This window comes from Dioscorea cayenensis, chromosome 3 (assembly GCF_009730915.1).
Source record: "Dioscorea cayenensis subsp. rotundata cultivar TDr96_F1 chromosome 3, TDr96_F1_v2_PseudoChromosome.rev07_lg8_w22 25.fasta, whole genome shotgun sequence".
Classification (NCBI taxonomy): domain Eukaryota; kingdom Viridiplantae; phylum Streptophyta; class Magnoliopsida; order Dioscoreales; family Dioscoreaceae; genus Dioscorea; species Dioscorea cayenensis.
In genome coordinates, this window is record NC_052473.1 from 1,882,790 (window position 1) to 1,903,366 (window position 20,577).

General features: G+C 35.3%; 2 pseudogenes; both read right to left on the minus strand.

The window, feature by feature from the left end:
* The window catches only part of LOC120255457, a 6,984-nt pseudogene extending 5,961 nt beyond the window's left edge, over positions 1-1,023 (minus strand).
* A 3,597-nt stretch (positions 1,024-4,620) lies between these two features.
* LOC120255467 lies at positions 4,621-11,399 on the minus strand (annotated as a pseudogene).
* Between the last annotated feature and the right edge of the window lie 9,178 nt (positions 11,400-20,577).

The following is a 20,577-nucleotide window of genomic DNA, read 5'->3' on the forward strand; positions in this document are numbered from 1 at the left end:
TACCGATATGCTCCAAGTTTTTAATGCATCTACTGTAGAATTTCATTTGATCAAATAATTTAGAGAAATTTAAGGACTCTGAAGTTTGAGATATTCATCTTACTCATCCTATACTTTCAATTAATTTTAGTTAATTTAAGCTTAGATCAAAAAAACAATGCAAATTTAAAACTTTCAGTAAAATAAAAAAATAGACAGCTTTATTAGCATGGGGTGTGTGTTTAGTTCATGAATCTTTCCACATTCCCAGGCAATTGGATAAGATTGTAGAAGATTTGGTACACTAATTGTCAATAAATAAGGAAATTTCAGATGCTTGGTAATTATATAAATAGATAAAAGTTTTATATCTCAAATCACCAGAAATGTGAGTGCCAAGAGCAAGAAACTCATGAGAATGTGGGAAAGAAAGTGAGAATAGGTCATCATGTACCATATGCAAGTCTAGCAAGACATATTCATCCAAGAATAATGACCCAGTATCCTATTTCGAAACTCTATGAAACGTTTATTCTAAAAACACTGATATAATAAATTTTGAAAGAAACAATTTCACAAATTATATATATATATATATGTATATTTATAAGTGTTGAATTTAGAAAAAATAAGTAATTTTTTCAAAGCTATAAAATTGGTGTTTTTCATAGAAGTATTTCTAAAAAAAATATATGATAAGTGCTTATTTTCATGTAATCAAATTGGTGTTGGCAAAACATACCTCTTGATGAAACCAATGCAACCAGACTGCCTCTGTTGTCTACGCAGCTTGCAATACATGAAAGTGTCAACGATGTCCTCAACTTCAAAAGCCAGATCTCTCATGTCACTGACCCAGTTCTTCACTCTCTCATCATCTCCCTGGCTCATCTTTGCATCTGCATCTTTTAAGAAGCACTGCATCCGCCGCAGTTCTCGTTCCAACCACTCCACTTCGTCTCTCACTCCATGCAAATTGATGGCTTCTTGCAATAATAGATCACTAAGTTTCTGGACTAGAAAACCCACTGCAGCCTCAGCCATTGATTTGTTTCTCTCTTCTCTTTTTTGTTTTGATCAAGTGGTGACAAGCAGTAGTGATCAAGAGAAGAAAGTTAAATATGATCTATATATTTATAACATTCTCAATATGATTCTGTTCTAAAGAGATGCTTGCTTGCATTTGCAGCAAAGCAATATATCAAGAAGTTGATATAAAGAAAGGAGTAATAAAGATATCCACTGATGTAGTGCTTTCATATGGCCAATTTGAACAACAGGAAAAGAAAGGAAGGAAAAAAGAATTATACCAAAAGTAAAGTAGGTAATCAGCATAATGTTCTTTATCATTATTGTTTTCTTTATATGGGTCCATTTGCTCACTTATATGTATATATATATTGAATATAAATATAATTTGTGGACATCATGCTCTATTATATATGCCAATTCCAATGTTTTTTTCTAAAACAGATATACAATTTTAAGACTAATTTGACAAAAGATTCTTCATTCAATATTAGATTTCTAAAAGTTAAAACTTATGGGGTATTCATAGTACTTGTACGTGGTTCTATATATAATCTTTTGATTTTTTACAAAGTAATTTTTTCTTTGAAAAGATGGATAAACCACTTCAATTAACTAAAAAAAAGAACAACAGCCAATTGATCCCACGCCAGAAATGTCGGGATAGAACAACAACAAGCACTAGACCACTAGAAGTGGTAACAACGAAGGAAACCGAACAAAAACAAAAACGAATGCAACAAACAAAAGATAAAGCGAAGAACAGGCCTCCTCAAGCGTCCAAAGAAAAAGAAACAAACATATATCTTCTGATTTTTTACAAAGTAATTTCTAGATTTTTATATACATTCTTCTAATTGAAACTATTCTAATTTTCTTTTTATTATTATTATTATATAACATATAGACATTCTTGTTTAAGGCTCTAGAAACTTTTTTCAAAAACTATTTAGAGTTTTCTTCACTAGTTTGGAAAGTTTTTTTTGTTGTTGTTGTTGTTGAAGGAAAGAGCTCTCAAAGCTAATTTTATTAGAAACAAATAAAAGTTTTACAAAGAGACAACAATACACGCCAAATCAAGAAAGAAAGAAAAAACAGGAAAAGAACAAAACAAAAACAGGAAAAAAAACTAACTAAAGGAACGAGAAAGAAAAAGGAAGGTTACAGGGAAATTCCATTTTTTTTTGAGTTGCTTCATGAGCCAATAAGGGAGCTCCCTGCCACAATGAAACAAAGTAAGAATATGCGAGGTAAGACCATGTAATGCCAAAGCAGGCGCAGCTGACATCCAAGTTTGAGGGATAACATATAGTCGAGGACATCCCAATTCCGGCACATATTCATTGATGCTATCAATCAAAGGATTGAGCCTCCAAGAGTGATGCCAATCTCCAGCCTGAAGAACACTATGTAACGCAGAACTGGCAAACAAAATGGTTTTGATGTGAATATCTGACACAAAAACACAGCCCAAAGCAACCAAGAGCGCAAGAGCCTCAGCCGCAATGGTAGACTCAGCAGAATTGTTGTAGCAGCCGGCTAAGGTGAATTGAGAATTCGAGTCAGCGATGAAGAAGCTGGCACCAAACAGGTTTGAGTCATTGTTTCCAGCACTGGCTACAAAGAGAAATGGGCTGTCAGTATGAGAGAAATTATTAATTATAAGTTGCTTACCAATTTGAGAGCACTTGGACTGAGAATATTCCCGAACGTGATTCACAACATGAATAGGAATAAGTTGAAAATCAGGTGCTTCGCTTTTGAAAATAAAGTTGCATCTCGCCTTCCAAATTAACCAGGAAGCAGCAGCAATCACCGACTGAGTATGCATGTCAAATTCATCATTAGCCGGACAAATCCAACTCCCAGACATGAAACCATTATGAAAGCTAATTTGTTTGCCAATAACATTGCTGATCATACTCCAAACCAAATGAACCTTAGGGCAGGTATTAAATAAATGTTCAGATGTTTCAAAACTAAGATTGCAAAACTTACAAAGAGTTTGGGGCCCGAGGTTCAAACTGTAAAGATAATCATAAGTTTTAATACCATTATGAAGAAGCAACAAAATAAAATGTTTAGGCCTGGGAGCAATATACAGATGGTAGATATTACCCCAACCATCCCAAGGCACCAAACAACCAGCAGGATTGTTAAAATGATAGTAAACCATTGAAGTGAGCTTATGTTTTCGAGACTTAGGAAACCAAACCCAATGATTAACATTGCTGCTGCTGAATTTGTCATTAGTAAGATAATCAAGATTTAAAAAGTTACCAAAAACATCATGAAGCCGAGCAACATTCCAAGCGCTATCTAAAAAGAAATCTGATAAAGTCATCGAATCCAAATTTTGATCCATATTCATATAAGTGGGTTTAAAAGCTAGAGGAATATTAAAGTACCAAGGATCTTTCATTAAATCAGTAGACACAGGATTAAAACGAAGCAGCCAGAGATGAGGCATAATAGAATCAGCAACATGCCAAAGACCCCTAAAAAACTAAGAACAATTGGCCGGTATGGAGTCAGTCCAGAAATTGACCTTGCCATACTTAGCAACAAGAATGTCCACCCATAACACATCGCGATGATTAAGATAACTAATCACATTTTTCACCATTAAAGAGGTTTTGGTAGCACGCAAATTATGAATCGAGAGGCCCCCCTCAGCGTGATCAAGAGTAATATCTGTCCAACTAATTGAGCTCATACCCTTTCGATTGCCACTCTTAGACCAGAAAAACCTCCTAGCAGCCTTAGTAATGGCATCCAATATCGTATGAGGGACAGGGTAAACTGACAGATAATACACAGGTGTTGATATAAGAATAGAATTAATGAGAAATGTGTTTGGTCTGTGTTGATTCAAATGGCTATTGTAGCATACAACTCTTTTTGGTTCTTATAAATGCATTTTTCATAATCAAGAAATGTGTTTGATATATATATATATATATATATATCAGGCAACTTGATATACATTGCTTGTCATATATAACCTATAGTAGAGTCCTAATTCATTTTCTTTTGAACCATTTGAATTCTATCTAATTCATCAACATGTAGGACCATGAAGTTGATTGGACCCGTTGGATTTTGGATAAATTTGTGTTTTATGATTCAATTTTATCTTTTTTAATGTCTTGCTAGTTAGCCTTATGAAGATTAATGCATTGGTTGTCAGGTTGTCCCCCATAGATTGGGTCTTCTGATCAAATTCTGGCCATATATTTATTTGGATATAACTTTATCTTGATTTAGTTACAAAACTCTTTATAACATGATACTTGGAGTCACTGCTCTATTAAGGTTCATATTTAAGTGTTTTTTCTCTCATTGTTTTTAGAATATATATATATATATATATATATATATATATATATATATTGTTTTAATTTTGATATGTTACAAATGACAACTTGTTTTAATTTTCAACAAACTCAACACAAGAATTACCACTTAAACTCTGGAAGACTCTGATCTCATCTTATGTGAACATTCTGGGAAAACCAATTAAAGGTACAACATTGAAGGACAACAAATGCAGCAAGAGTCTTCACTAATGAATAAATAAATAAATAAATAAACATTTAAAAAGCATGGATATATCATATCTGAATCGAAATAAATTCTGATGCTACCTGCCATGCAAATTTTGCATTCATCAAAGCTAACATGTAACAATGTGAGATAAATCTACTGAAAGTTTTCCATTTTCTTGCTTAAACGAACTAAAAGAAAACCCTGATAAATCGCCGCTCATTCAGAGCTTTGACCAAAAATGGCACTAGTGTCTTTGAACTAAAATGTGAACGAAGGACAACTTTGACCAAAAATGCCACAAGTGTCCTTGCAAGATATCGCAAACGCCCTTCCTCCACATCAGCTTTGGTGGTCATACACCTGTCTAAAACTGAATTGCTTGAAACAATATTATAAAAACTATTAAAGATGTGCCGGTGCAAATCCATTAAAAAAACACAATGAAACAGAATACACAATACCGCCGACTCAATATACTAATAAAAACTCACACACTTCATATAATTTAAGCAGTCAAACTGAATTTTCAAGCAGAATGCGGACTATGCAAGCATAATGAAATAAAAAAATTAAACATCTTTACAGGTTTAAGTGGAGAAAAAAACCTTTCCCCACAAAAGGAAAAACCATCCCGGTTTGCATCTGCAAATTAATACAAAAATCATCCCGGGATAAGAATAACATAATGAAATTTAACTCGGTAAAACTATATCATGATCCATAGTAAGAACATCTTCCACAAAGTAGCCAAACCCTTAACAGACAAAAATCATTATAGTTCCTCTTATTATGTGCAAAAGGTCATATCGGAGTCCAATAACACATTGGATAACCCAAAATATCCCATTCTCTTAAGTGGCGAACAAAAGCAGAGCAAAAAACAGAATACAATAAAACAGAGTCACAGCAGCATTCTCAATTGACAGTACCTGGTGAACATGATGTTCCATTGACATATGTGCGCCTCTTATCTTTCAGTCCTATGCTTGTACTCACAGAAGTAGCTGATCCTCGACCATTGTCTGTAGTTTTATCAACCACAACAAAATTGTCATCACAACTATAGTAAGCTGTGGTATCCCTTGACCTAACCTGTGTAATTCACAGGAAGTACTTAACACAAACAGAAAACTTAGCCAGCCAACGTCATATACAATGGGTAATGTAACTATTTAACGCTGATAACAAAAAATTGACAGTAAGATGAGTCAAACTAACTTCTTCATGCACTGGAGCGAAACAAGTGAAATCTGCTATCCTAGATAATACAGGGGAACCAAGATCATCAACATCCGATCCTGATTCAGCTGTTGATGTATCACTAAACCTTCCCTGTCAATCAAACAAGAAAAGGATAAGGTACATTCCTCAGGATAAAAGTTGAACAGTTGATCTTAATGATCAAAACAACAAAATCACAAGGAAAAAAAAAAGGTCTAACCTTTGCCTTTAATGGTCGTAACTCACTTTCCGTTCACCATCTGGTACAAGCCTCTTATTTCCCTCACAAATGTAGCATCAGCATTCCTCGCAAGCTAAATCAAATGTAAATTTCTCTTTGTAACTAGGCCATGGGGCTAACCAGTAAGATGCCATGCACATGATATTCATGAAGAGATGCGTGTACCTTAACAATGACAGGGTCATTCCAGGGCCCTTTGTTGGACCTAAAACATCCTCCCTGGTCAGAGCATGCGCATGAGCCACCCAAGGATTCTGGTAGTTGGCTGAAGGAGAAAAATAAATTATTTGTAGGTAAGCAGATTGATATCTCAAAGGTAAGCAAGAGATAGCCAGAAGTTAGGAAAACAGAACACCACCTCGCATCAATGACTTCTAGTAATCTGCTCTGATATTTGCTCCCGATTACCTGCAAGCAGAGAAGCATGCACTCCTCATTTAAGGTTTTGAATGTAAGAAAGAATTAAAGCAATCCCTTAAAAGCTTGGTCCTTACAAGAATTTTCGAAAACAGTCTTAGGGTCAAGAAAGCCTTTCAAAGTGTTCCAGAATAGTTTGAAAGAATGTCCAGCATTAATGATGAACATTTCATTGAGTGTCTTCATGATTAACACATCAGAATTATTCTTCTAAACATATACATCATCAGGAGTCTCTTATAGAGATGAGCTAGCACAAAAGACTATACCTCTGAATAATAATCACCATCCATTTTTTGGACAGCTCGAACAATATCTATAACTGTCTTGTTGAGAGACTTTATTCCCTGCATTACAATATCACGCAAGGGCATGGATCAAACTAAAAGTCATTGAAATAAGGCAAAATAGTCAAAAATAATCTATACAATTAATTGGCTTTCAATCTTATCCAAACATTTAATAATCACAATTTGATGCTTAAAACTTTTTCTCAATGTAATGCCCTATCTATATCCAACTATATCGGACCATCTTAAAACTCGTTTACTTATATTCAACTTTCAAGTAATAAAACACCACAATCACAATTTTTAGATGTAAACTGAGCTCCCATACAAATAAAACTAGTAAAACAACATACTAACAATTATTGAATGTAAACCGAGCTGACACAAATAAAATTTATAAGGAGCACCCAGCTTACCAGTCCATGAGCATCCAAAATTGAGGTTGTGGAATCAATTTGTTTCTTAGCAGCAATTGAACAAGAAGGAAATTTTTCAAGGAAGGCCCTCTCGAACTCTTGCACATGATACTTCATATAACATACAAGTGTAGTGATTCGCACAAGCTTGCTATGGTCAATTGCTCCAATCTTTTCAATGTAGACAGGTCTTCCACCTTTGTCAACTCCATGATAACATTGGGGATAATTTTGTAGAACTTCCTCAAGTTGTTCATATTCAAAATCCTGAAATCCAATCCTTAGTTTGTCTCATAATTTTGCATGATATCTCACCTAACAAGATAGATCATATTCAACAAGCAACCCAATTTACCCAAATGGAAATTAAGTTGATTATCAGGAACATACATCAAAAAGAATATTATCTAGTAACTAACAAAGTTCAAGATTGTTAGCGAGTTGCAAAATTAAGCCAAGATATGTTTTTTTGCAGATAAATGAGGCAATAAGTCAAAGCATCCTTGTCAGACCAACAATTACACAATTAATTAATTGGGTGCCAACATTTTTGTTAAGTGAAAGAAGCAAAACAACTGCAAGGTAACAAAACAGAAAAGAAAAAGAAATATCCAGGATTTCACTGATTCTTGTAACTTTGACCTAACAGGAAAATTTCTAAAAGAAAAAGAGTAACAAGGATATAAATTTATGGCACGCACAGTTACCAATAGATCAAGCAAAGAGGATTTCAATTTAACAAACTTCTAGGCTGAAAACCACTAAGGCTGTGTTTGATTGCCCTTATTTTCCCTAGAAAAATTTTCCACGGGTCATTTTTCATCAATTTAAGCTATTTGTTTGCCAAAATTTTCCATGGAAAAATTTTCCACAAACCCTGTCACGTGACCTTATTTTCCCTCAAATTAGTGGAAAATTTTTCCTGCTCCACCATGGGAAAAGTTTTCCAGTGAAAACGTAAGGGCCTATGTGAAAAAATAACGTAAGGGCCTATGTGAAAAAATAACGTAAGGCAAATATATTTCTCTACTATGCCTACCCCAAATCCTTTCGAAACCCTAGAACCTCACCACCCTTTGCTTTTCGGTCTCAATCCCTATCCGCTCTCTCCTCTTGATCGCTCTCGGTTTGCAGATATTCGTTAATCGCAACCCTTGTTATTCTAGTTTCATGGCATGCTTTTGATTCTCCATTGATTTAGGGTTTTTTTACTAACAAGATTATGCCATAGAGATGATTTGATTCTGGCAAAGACCGTGGTATATATGTATTGTCCATATATATGTATATATGGATATATATATATGGATATATATAATCTGAATGAAAAAGAGTGTGGTATATATGTACTGTGCATATATATATGGATGACAATGCAACTGGAGATCGAGCTATCACGGGGAATGACTTTGTACAAATGAATGAAGATGAAATCAACAATCCGGTGGGAGTTAGTGTAGGGTATGAAGATGAGATGGAGGAAGCACACCCAACTCAGTCGAACATACCTAATGCATCTAATGAAGTAGCACAAAAGAGAGCTAAACGTAAACGCCAAAGACCTATAGATGATGCCGCCGCGGCCCTCACAACTATTGCTCAATCCTCACAAAAAATGGCTAATGCGTTCGAGAAGCAAGCAAGTGAAAGTTATACCGATGTGCAAGCCATCCTAGACAAAGTCCAAGGATTGGGTCTTGCAGATAATGATGTGGTGGCTCTCATGCAAATATTTGTGCATGATGAAAAAGAAGCTCGTTTCTTCTTTAGGATTAATGATGAAGCATTTTTGCATACTTGGGTTAATCACAAGCTCGGCAAGTGATCTATGTCATGGATTGTGTTTTGATTAAACGGAAGAAATATGTTTACATTACTATGAATTTTTTAGTTGTATTTGGAGCAATAGACATATTTGTAAAGATGATTTTGAAGTTTGTGGTTTACTAAATCAATGTTTTTAGGGATATATTACGTTATTTGAATGGTTTACTAAATCTTTGTTTTTAGGTATATATTATGGTGTTTGAATGATATATATTACGTTGTTTAAGGTAGCAAAAAAAAAAATACAATTTCCATGGAGAAAATTTTTCATGGAAAATGTGACTTTTTCCAGAGAAAATGGATGCAATCAAACAACAAATAATGTTTTTTCCACGGAAACATTTTCCGTGAAAAATAAGAGCAATCAAACAACAAAATAAGAATTTTTCATCGAAATTTTTTTATTTTCTAGCTAGAAAATAATGCCATTCAAACAACTATTTTTTCATTTTCCACGGAAAATTTTTTCATAGAAAAATATTCCATGGAAAAATTTTCTTTTCCACCCATTTTCCATGTTGCCAATCAAACACAGCCTAAAATCAATTACAACTTCACAAATGTAAATCTAGAAAGTAAATTTTGGTAACTAATTGTTCTTCACCTCCCATATGGTATCAATTCCAAACTCTTTTCACCAACGAAGCATCTCTGCCCACATTTCACTTGCTTTCTCAAAATCAAATTTCCTAGCTTTCTGAAACCTGCATAGAATAAGCATGGGCTTGATAAGAAGGAAAACATTCACTTAAACCTTAATAGTGGCAAGACTATATTGTAGACATAAAACAGAAAGCAGATATGAACCTTAGTAACATGTGATAGTCACCATGCTTCTCAGGCAGGAGGTCTCTGGCAATAAGCTCTTGCCGGAATGCATGGACCGCCCGTTCCTCTTCTGCATCTCGTATGTCCTCAATGGACACTAATGACACCTGGTAATCAATCATCCTTTTTCCTCTTTTCTTCAGAGAATGGGTAATTTTCGAGGATGCATTCAGTGCCTTCTTCTTGAGGGATCCAATTTTTGTCCTCCTCTCATCTTCAGAGTTTTCTACATCTGATCTTCTCTCCCTTATCTCATCTTGAACTAGCCCTTCAGCATGTGCTACTGCAAGAAGGTAAAAAGAATATTCTCAAATCCAAAGATCTAAACATATCAAACTTCATCTGAGTCATTCAAAAGATTTCATGTACTTACAAGACATTTTCAACAAACTCTGGACAAGAAGTACCACTTAAACTCTGGAAGACTCTGATCTGACAAGGAAAAAAAAAGGAAAGATATCATAATAACTCCTGATACGAGGAATGTCAGAATCTCATCTTATCTGAACATTCTGGGAAAACCAAAGGTACAACATTAAAGGACAGCAAATGCAGCAAGCCTTCACTAATGAATAAATAAATCAATAAACATTTAAAAAAGCATGGATACATCATATCTGAATCAAAATAAATTATATGATGCTACCTGCCATGCAAAAATGAGAGATCAAAGCTAACATGTAACAATGTGGGATAAAGCTACTGAAAGATTTCCATTTTCGGTTGCTAGAGCTTCCCTGCTTAAACGAACTAAAAGAAAACCCTGATAGATCTCAAATTTTTTTTAAAAAAAAAGTGACCAAATTTTGCCCCAAAATAAAATAAAATAAAATAAAATTTTATTTATCATTTTGGCATCGATATAATTATTTGAAACAGCATTCATAATTCACAGTTCAAACTAAGATCCAGCATTGAACACCGTACATCAAGAAAAGCACCTATCGAGATCCAAGAATGCGAAAATGCTAATTTTCCGATTGAAAAAAAACAAAAAAAGAAACAGATCGAGGAGAGCCCGAAACAAAAGGCACCTCATTTAAAGCTTCAAGATCCAGTGAGCAAACCCTGTGAAACATCCCGCATTTGCCTCACAATGCTTCAACAGCTAAAAAAAAAAAAGAAAAAAATCACAATAAATATCACCGATCCCCAAAAACCTCCATTCAAAGTTTCAAACCGCAATAAATCACAACAAATTCGACGAAAACGCCCCACAATAAACACAATGAAAAACTCCCCAAAAACCAAACGCTTTTCAATCAAGAAACCGAGATCTCGATCCCGATCTCCCAACCCTCCATCAAAAACACCATTCCCAAACCCCCAAACACTGAAAAACAATTAAAACCCACCTCCCCGCACCTCAAAACCAAGATCCAAGCCGCAACCATGACCAAACTCAAGATACAATCCCAAAATCCCAACAAAAATCCAGAAAGAATCCCACAAAATTCAGCAACAGAGAAACGAATCGGATCAAGATCTCGCTCTTTCTCCCCGAGGGATCGAACGGGAGAGGCTGAAGCGGCGTCGCCAAAGGCTTTTGAGCTTTAGCTAAGCTCTTTAGGCTTTGGATTTTTTTTTTTCTATATAAGAGAAGGGAAGGAGCAAAGGAGAATACGGTTTTATAAACGCCAGGGTGGTATTTGTAAATATAAATAATTTCAGGGGTTGGCGATCGATTTCGGCCGGATCGGGTGGACCACTCGGACTCTCGGAGTGAATCACCGATGTTTTAACAGTGGGTCCGGCTTCTCGAAGTGCGCACCGCTTTCTCGCGAGTTATTGAGAAAAGGGTAATGTAGTAATTTTGCATCTGAATTTTTGGATAGTGATATTACTGTCAATAAATAAATATTTATGTTTTAGATAAATTAGGTAAATGAATTACTATGTGATGTATCTGAATTTTTTTTAATGTATCAATTTTTAATTTAATAAATTGGACTTTTGCTGGGCTTAAAAATTTATATTAGGTGGAATTATCCCTAGAGTTATTTGTGTTTTTTTCGCATTTTTTATTTAATTTTTTTTAACAAAGATGACAACCACAGTCTAATTAAAAGTTATTAATAATATTATGATGACGGCTTATTAACCACTATGTGCACATAAAAAAATTTCAAAAATCAAATTAAGCTAATAAATTCCCATACAATACAGGGGATATATCAAACCCATTTGAAAATGCACCAATTTGGAAATATTACTATAGCATTCCACCACAAGATTTCTAGTTTTCTACCTTATATTTTTACCCACCCATTACAGGTGATTATCATTAGTCTAACCAATAATTATATTATTTAATAATTTAAATAATTTAAATTTATTAATATATGTATTCATTTAGTAATTGGTCAATTTTTCCAAATGTGGATAAGCCAATTTAAAGACATAAATTGATAAAGAGTTACTATTTCATCTCATCTCTCTTTTTTAACAAATGCGCAGGTATTTTACGAAGCCCAGTGCAAATGTTCATAATGCTTTAATTTTCTAAAAAAGAAAATTAAAAAAAATTGTCCAAATATTTAGACTCAAATATGATTTTTAAGTTTTACAAGTGGAAAAAAAAATCTTTTTATGAAAGAAATTAATATTTTTATTCCAATAAAAATATCGATAATATTAAATTAATAAAAATAAGTTTAATATTTAATATATTTTAAAACAAATAAAACAGTATTAATATTAGTTTGATTTTTCCAAGATCCATTGAACCAGGGCATGCATAGTTGACCGGGCAGTGATAGGATCGAGGGTGGAGAAAACTCAAGAGTAACTTGAGCGGCGTATCATCGGGTTTTCCAACTCGCAAGCATCGTAAATCACGATGTCCATGTGGCAGAGAATCAAGAAGTCATGGGTTCGGTGGTCCTTTTCCTTAAGAGGGCTATGATTCTACGGCCAGAGCTAAATCTTTAGTCTAGTGTAGTCTTGTTGGCATCGTGGATCATGCCCGTTGCTGATCTGGAGGAATTTAAAGACATGCTTCTAGGGCAAATCCGTTAGTGAACGGCCCTACATGCAACGACAATCCCTTCATTGCCACGTTTCTCAATGTCATTGGTTCGTAAGATGAGCCCCACACAACGTCTCTGAACAGGACACGTAGATGGGATTTTTATTTTATTTTATTTTATATATTTTTGCTAATGTACCTTTCCAAAAATAAAAAAATTATATCTATTGATATATCCTTCCAAATTATTCCTGTTTATTATATATATGTCCATCCTGTCATAAATGAATTATATAAAAAAAAATGTAGCTCACTCTATATTTTTTATATATTTTAGAATTGTTCATTATGTATAGTGTTATATAAGTGAATTAAAACATTTTATGGGAGATGTAAATAAATATGATTTTTATAAAAAATATATTAACACTTGCTACTTCTTAGTACATAAATAATTTTATTTAATATATAAATATATTAATAAATTGTGATATGAATACCCAAATTATATTAATGAATTGTGATATGAATACCCAAATTTTTATAATTTTTTTTATTGCATGCAACATAGAATACCAAAATATAAAAATTAAAAAAAAAACAATAATTTCATGTGTTTTGCAAAGTTATTTGAAAAACATAGCTAAAGAAACATTCACGAGGAATGAGTTAATAAGTCAACTTACATGTGTCGTTTCCTTATATGCGCTAAAATTTAAATCTATCTCACTAGTAAGACAAAAATATTTTACCTTACTTAAAAAATTTAGTGTTAATAAATGAAGAAGTTATCGGTAATAATAACTAATAAAATGAAATTTATTTATTAAATTGTAAAGCATTTGATTATTAAATTTAGCATAAGAACTTTTCAAGTCCCAATTAAAATGGATTTCAGTAGTCAAATGCCTAGCAAGTCAAATGCGCTCATAATCCAATTATACTTTATTATGAACACAAGGCCTCATCATTCATGAAGTGATAATATAGATTTCATTAATAATAATTAACAACTTAATTAATTGATTAGGAACAATTAAATCAGTAAATTATTATTGGTGGGTATTATAATAAAAGTTTTCCTTAAATAATGATGTGACTTCGCATGTCATCCCCACAACAACCACCCATATTATTTGGTACTCAACTAAGGCTTAAAAAAAATAAAAAAGAGTATGTTTTATATAACATTAAGCTCTCTTGGTATATAAGTACACATCATGAATAATAGATCTCCATCATTTTCTATACCATGATTTTTTTATTATATCTATTTTATAGCCATACAATTCTTACAAACATTCTTAGCAAAAGTATTGATATTCACACATTAATAATAGCATTTCTTTTCTAATATATTTTTGTAAAGATAATTTTACTATTGATAAATGTACACCATTTCTAGGAAACCATTACATTTTATATTTTTGGATTCATTTTTTTTTTTTCTAACCCTACATTCAATCATGCTCGTTAGAGTCTTGTCAGGGGACGTGCATAAATATGGAGATCAACCGTAAACTCAATACACTTGTGCTTTCATCTACAATATATTTTGGAATTCAATTTTGAGTTTTCCCTAAAATAGACACCCTATATAAAGGACCCAATAACAAATAGCTAGGTCAAAAGATCGTTTGATATCAATTAAATTTTTTTGTCAAAATATAAACACTGTGGAACTTGATTAAATATTTATCTTTTAAAATGTATTATGCATATTTATATTAAACACATGACATGCAAAGAATAGTTGTTAAGATGCATTTTATAGAAATATGATTATAATATATAACCAAAGATCTCATGTTCTATTGCCACTTTGTTCTAAATGTAGAGTGTATATATCGTATCTAGGAGGCAAATTTAAAATTAAATTAATGTAGGTTGAGAGTACAAGTGCGTTAAGAAATTAACTCTATGCTTGTGCACACTCTTGACACATAATATGTTTGTATTTTGTGTGTGCGTGTGTGTATATATATATAATAATTTAAAACTTATGAGTATGGTAAAAATTGAATGGAAAAAAAAGGGGCATTGGAAACCTATCATTTTCCCGGGCAGAGATAGCTCCATGAAGGAAGGAAAGGAACAAAGATGAAACAGAGAAAAAGGCTGGCGTTTAATACGTACAAAAATACTAAAATACAATCACTAAAATACAAGACAAAAAATTCAAAAATTGGGAATTTTTAACTTTTAAATTAGAAATTAAAATAAAAATTCTCTAATTCATTTGTCCGGTTCTTGTTATCTTTTCGTTAAGGGGGTACTGTGGACATTCCCGACGGCGACGTTTCACGGCCAGACAAAAAGACCAATCCCATCTCCCAATTTTTATTTTTATTATTTTAATTTAATTTAAATAAAAATTACGGTTTTTTATATATCTTTGAATCATGAATGTAACGTTTGTAACTTATATATATATATATATATATATATATATATATATATTTGACTAATAAGTGACAAGTGCCCCCATTTAACAGATTGTCAAAGGAATAAATAGGTATGGAGGTGCGGTAGTTATAGTGGCTTACGAATCTCCTGTTTCTCCTACAAGAGGATCGACACTCAGGCACATGAATAGTATTGATGAACAGTATTAGACTCAAATATACATTGCATGAACAATATCAAAACAATATTGTTGGGGAAGGACTCAATAATATAAAAAAAAAATTATCACCAGAGGAGAACAGTTTAAATGATAAAGACTTGACTCACTTAAATAAGTGGTTTTGAGTTTAAATCTTTACGCCTAAAAGAACATTCACAAGAGATTTTTATGAAGGTCTGTAAGTCACTGTAATTAATGGATTTCTATACATGTTTGTTCCTATAACAATTTCTTAAATGAAGAACTTTTATCATCTATTAGTCAACAAAAAAATAAATAAATAAAAATCCCCCGCGAAGAAGTCTATCATGTTATAAAGCTTTCAAAACGTAACTCCATAATTGATAACAACTTTAAAGAAAACAAATTAATATAAATAAACCCAAATTGTTTAAAATTTATTGAATGAAATAATAAGTATACTAATTTTGATAGCAAAATGCTACCTAAACATATGATGATTTTGAAGTCATTTAAATAATAAATTTTCGAAACAAAAATTAGAATGTGCAATTTCTTAATTAAAATTAATTCCCTCGATATTTATATTATTAGTATTATAATATCGGGGAAAAACAAGAAAAACCCTCTAAACTTTCAATTTTTCCTTTTTACCCCCAAAACATTTGTGTTTCCGCAGGAGTCCCTCCTTTTTGTTAAAATTATTTTTCAGCCCAAAAGCAGATAACGGGCTTGACGGAGGCTTTTAGTGGGCTGTGAAAAGACATTGTTGCCCCTGACAACGTTGAGTGCTGTGAAGTTAATTGAACCGGTTCGAGAAAGACGGTTTTACGCCCGTTTTTTTGTTGGGAGCCGCTCGTAATGGTTGGTGATTGGACAACAAAACCTCGGGCAGGAACGAAACCCTCCCTTCCGCCAAAGGTCGCATCCTCTCGCCTTCTTTTTATATCGATGAACGCCGCCGAAGTCCTTTTTTCCGTTCATCTTCTTTCTTGCGAAACCTCGTCTCCGAGATCTTAGCCGACTTTCATCCCTGGTTTCCACTTGTTGACGAATTTCTTTAGCAAAGATCTCCGGCGAGTTTGTGTGAAAGATTGGCGAGTCACCTCAAGGGAAAAAGGCAGCACGAAGGTGAGAAAACATATCTAATTGCCCTGGAATGAGGGTTATCTGAGTGGGTTTCCCTATTTCCTGTGTAATGTTGTGCGATTTATTTGAAAATATCGAGATTGTTGTGTAAAGTTTCTTGCTTTTCCTGTGTATACTGTATGGTTTGTTGTGTAAAAATGATACTTATCTCTTAGTAATTGAGTTTGTGCTTGTTTTTTTAATATAGATTAGAAGATGGCAAAAATACTTGTTAATGCTCGGTGTTATCTGGGCCCTGTTGTTGAAACCATTGAAGAGTTGAAAAAAACTAATGAACATGCACCATTGGGAGATATTCCGCGGTACGCCGTTTGCCCATTTTATGGACATCACTCCCGTGTTGCAAGAGAGAGGGGTTCTCGATGCGGTATTGCAGTTGTACGACGAGAACCGCCAAATATTTAAGATAGGACAAAGCATGCTTTCGTTCAGATCAGAAAACATCGCTCTCATCCTAGGCTTCAGTTGCCATGGAGATGCTGTCTCTTTCAAGCACGTGAGGGTCCAGTCAGATTTTGAGAAGAACTTTCTTCATAAAATGCACAACCGTCACCGAGATGCAATCAAAGATAGCCTACTGAGAATTGTGCGCAACAAACACGGCGATGAGGAGAACTTCATGAAGCTACTTGTGGTGTACTTCATGACGATGATTCTGTTCGCCAACACTTGTCTAAATGCTCCACCATTCGTGGCAAGGTACGCCGACGATCTGGGGTCATTAGGCCATTACGCATGGGCGCACGCTACTCACAAGTGGATGATGGAATACATCCTTCCGACAGCCACCAGTATCAAACTTCATTGTAAAGGAAACTGCCCTAGTGCAGGGTATTTGAGAGGCTGCTCCATTGCTCTGATTATTTGGTTTTATGAGGTGACAGGCAGTGTGAAGAAACAAAGAATAGGCAAAACACCCCGTATCATGTGCTATGGGGATTCCAGTTTCATCAAGTCGGCGTCTATCGAGCCACTACTGAACTCAATCAAAGGGAGAAAAGTAAGGAAATCCTATTATTGTCTAAAATGAATGGTGATTTTATGAATGTGTTATTCCAGTATCTGCAATGCTGTACATGTGTATGGAATTGTGTTCCTGTATATGTTATCATTTTCATGTGTATATTATACTTTTCATGTGTATATTATATATTTACTGTGTATAATATCTATCAATGTTCTAATGTTACGATGCCTTGTATTTACTTGCTAGTTCTCTGAACTTCTGCCAACTAACGACAAGGAGAATATGTTAGTTGGTAATGTTAAGCATCAACAGAAGCAGACCCCTGTTAGAGCATCAGAATCGGGCTACGATACAAGCCACTCCCGTCGATAAACAAGGCCCCTGCTCTCTGAGAAAAAATCAAGCCTTGAGCAAACAAAGAAGCGACGCTGGAACCAATCCCCCCCCAACCACCCCTCAAGAAATTGGCCGTCGACAGTCACCGGCAGAAAAGCATGTGGAGGTTCCGCAAAGTGATGATGAAATGCGGCTATTATTAAATCAAGTCTTATCTGAGTTCCGTGACCTGCGAGCTCGTATAGACGAGCGTGAACGTGAAGATGCAAAGCGGAAAAGGTCAGACTCATCGTCATCGCCTCGGGATTCAATCTCCCTTGTGATGGTAACTGCGATCAGGCGACCCCCTTTGTTAGGACCGTCCCTTAGTCCTGGCGTTAGGTTCAAAAGGGTTGCACGGCTTTAGAAAAGCAGTTCTACAGAGTACAATACGAAGTATACGGGTGATGCAGACATCCCTGCACTGCATAATGAAGATAATGCAGAGGATGTTCAAGTCCCACCGGCAGCTACTCAAGAAGAAGAACCAAAAGCTACATCACAGGTCACCGCTTCTGCTCAGTCCATCCGTAGTGATGAAATTCCCATTCCTAAAGCCGGAATAGAAGAGACAGAAGCTGCATCACATGCCATGGATGAAAAATCCGCCTGATATCCTGCCTCCTGAAGCCGCAGCAGCCACCAAGATCACAGTCGAGAAGGAATAGGGTCCCCAAAAATGTGTTACACGACGCATGGCTGCGCAAGACAAACATCAAAGTAGTCTATCTCTGAAAAAAGTTCCACCAAAACGAGCCCCAGCGAAGAAGACACCGCCTAAACGGGTTCCGCCAAAGATACCCCACCGAGAAAGGCTCAACCAAGGAGAGCTACAAGGAGTAAGGGCCCAGCACAGAAGAACAAATCTGCTGAAAAGGTTTCCATCTTGAGTGAGGACTCCGGAAATGATGAGGCAGCATTACGCGCTATAGACGCACTACTTCAATACCTGAACTCTTTGAGAAAGGAAAAACCTGCAGAGGCGCCGTTCACGATGGTCACATATAAGCCTCAACAAGAAGGGCAGCAGTACTTCGAGGAGCAAAACGGAGGATGACACTGTCTTCCTACCACAAAAAAAGTCCTACCCGGGTTGGGGAAGGCTCAAACAATTTGAAAAGGCAGCACTGACCATCTTCCTCAATACACGTGTCGACAAGTACTATTTTGTGTGTATATTATAAATTTTATTATGTATATTTATAGTTTGATGTGTATATATTTTGTTTCGTGTATGTGTATTTCCGTTACTGTGCATATATTTTGGTTCATGTGTATGTATTTCATTTTATGTGTATAAATATTGCTACTTGTGCGTATGCGTATTTATGTTCAGCTGTGTGTTTCTTCTGTGTAGCTCTGCCATCTGGAGGTATGATACCGACCACGGGTATACCACTCGTGCCCATCTGTTCATCCTCCTTGATGAGAAGGAAAATGTCCACGATGATGTATTGGATGCCCTCGTACTCATGCTCCTTGCTGAATTGCTAACAAATCCTTTGGCATTCAAGAGATGTGGCGTTGTTACATGGCAGTTGGCTCTTGTTATGCAGAAATTACAATTCGCTGTGGAACAGACAGTGTACATGATGGAAGATGTCATATACATGCACCAAACAGCTGACATTATACTTATGCTAATCCTACTTCATGGTCACTACCATTTGCTCGTTTTGGACAATGAGAAACAGATGTACATGCACTACTCCTCAGTCGCCTCCGACATTTATGATTCTAACGATGTGGACATGGTCAGTATCGACAATATCTTATAGAAATATGATATACTTTCCTATGCCTTCTATTTAGTGACTAACAGGGGTCATTAAACTGTTCTGCGGGATCCTTTAGAACTATGCCTGGAGGTCAACACTAAATGTAATCCATTTCGAGACCTCCCACTTGAGCATGTACGAGATTGCCCCCAGTAGGCACCCGGCACGGTTGATTTCTCGGTCTATTACATGTGGTATATGGAGCAGCTTCTGAACAGGGAAAAATTGTCCATATCACAATCGGACGTCCAAATCCTTCAGCTCCGATATGTCGCCCATATACTTCTCGACGTGATGAATAGGAAAATTATACCAAGCACTAGTGCGAAAAATGACGTCGATAGTGAGAAGAATAAGGCCAGGAAGAAGGAAAGCCAAGCTTCCCAGGAAAGAGAATCTGAGGAGGCCGCTGGAGAGAAGGAGGCAAGTGGGGAGAAGGATAAAGACAGCGAAGGTCAAGGTGAGGAGGCCGCCGAGGAGAAGGATAAGGACAGCCAAGGTGGGAATGATATTGCCGAGGAGCAGAACGCCGAGGACGCTTCTACCGGAGAAAAGAACAGCGAAGGTGACAAAGACGCCGACGACGTGAAGGACGTTGAGACTGCGAAGGAGGCTGCCACAGAGGAGAACGATGCAGGTGAGAAGGACACCCTCAATAACGTGGAGGATGGCAACGAGGACAACAACACTGTCGTGGTCAAGGAAGACAACAACGACTCCACTACTGAGGATGCTACCCTTGATGAAGTGAGGGACGACGAAAAGGTGTAAGTTCTGGGATAAAAAAAAATGAACAGTTACGCAATTCAATATGAGATCCTGCGTTTGTAATGCTTAACTTTGTTTGTAATTGAAAGTTAGTACATATACCACCTGCAGGAAACCATAGATTATAGATTTAATACACAGCAAATTATATACTATACATAGTAACGTAAAACTATACACAGGAAAAT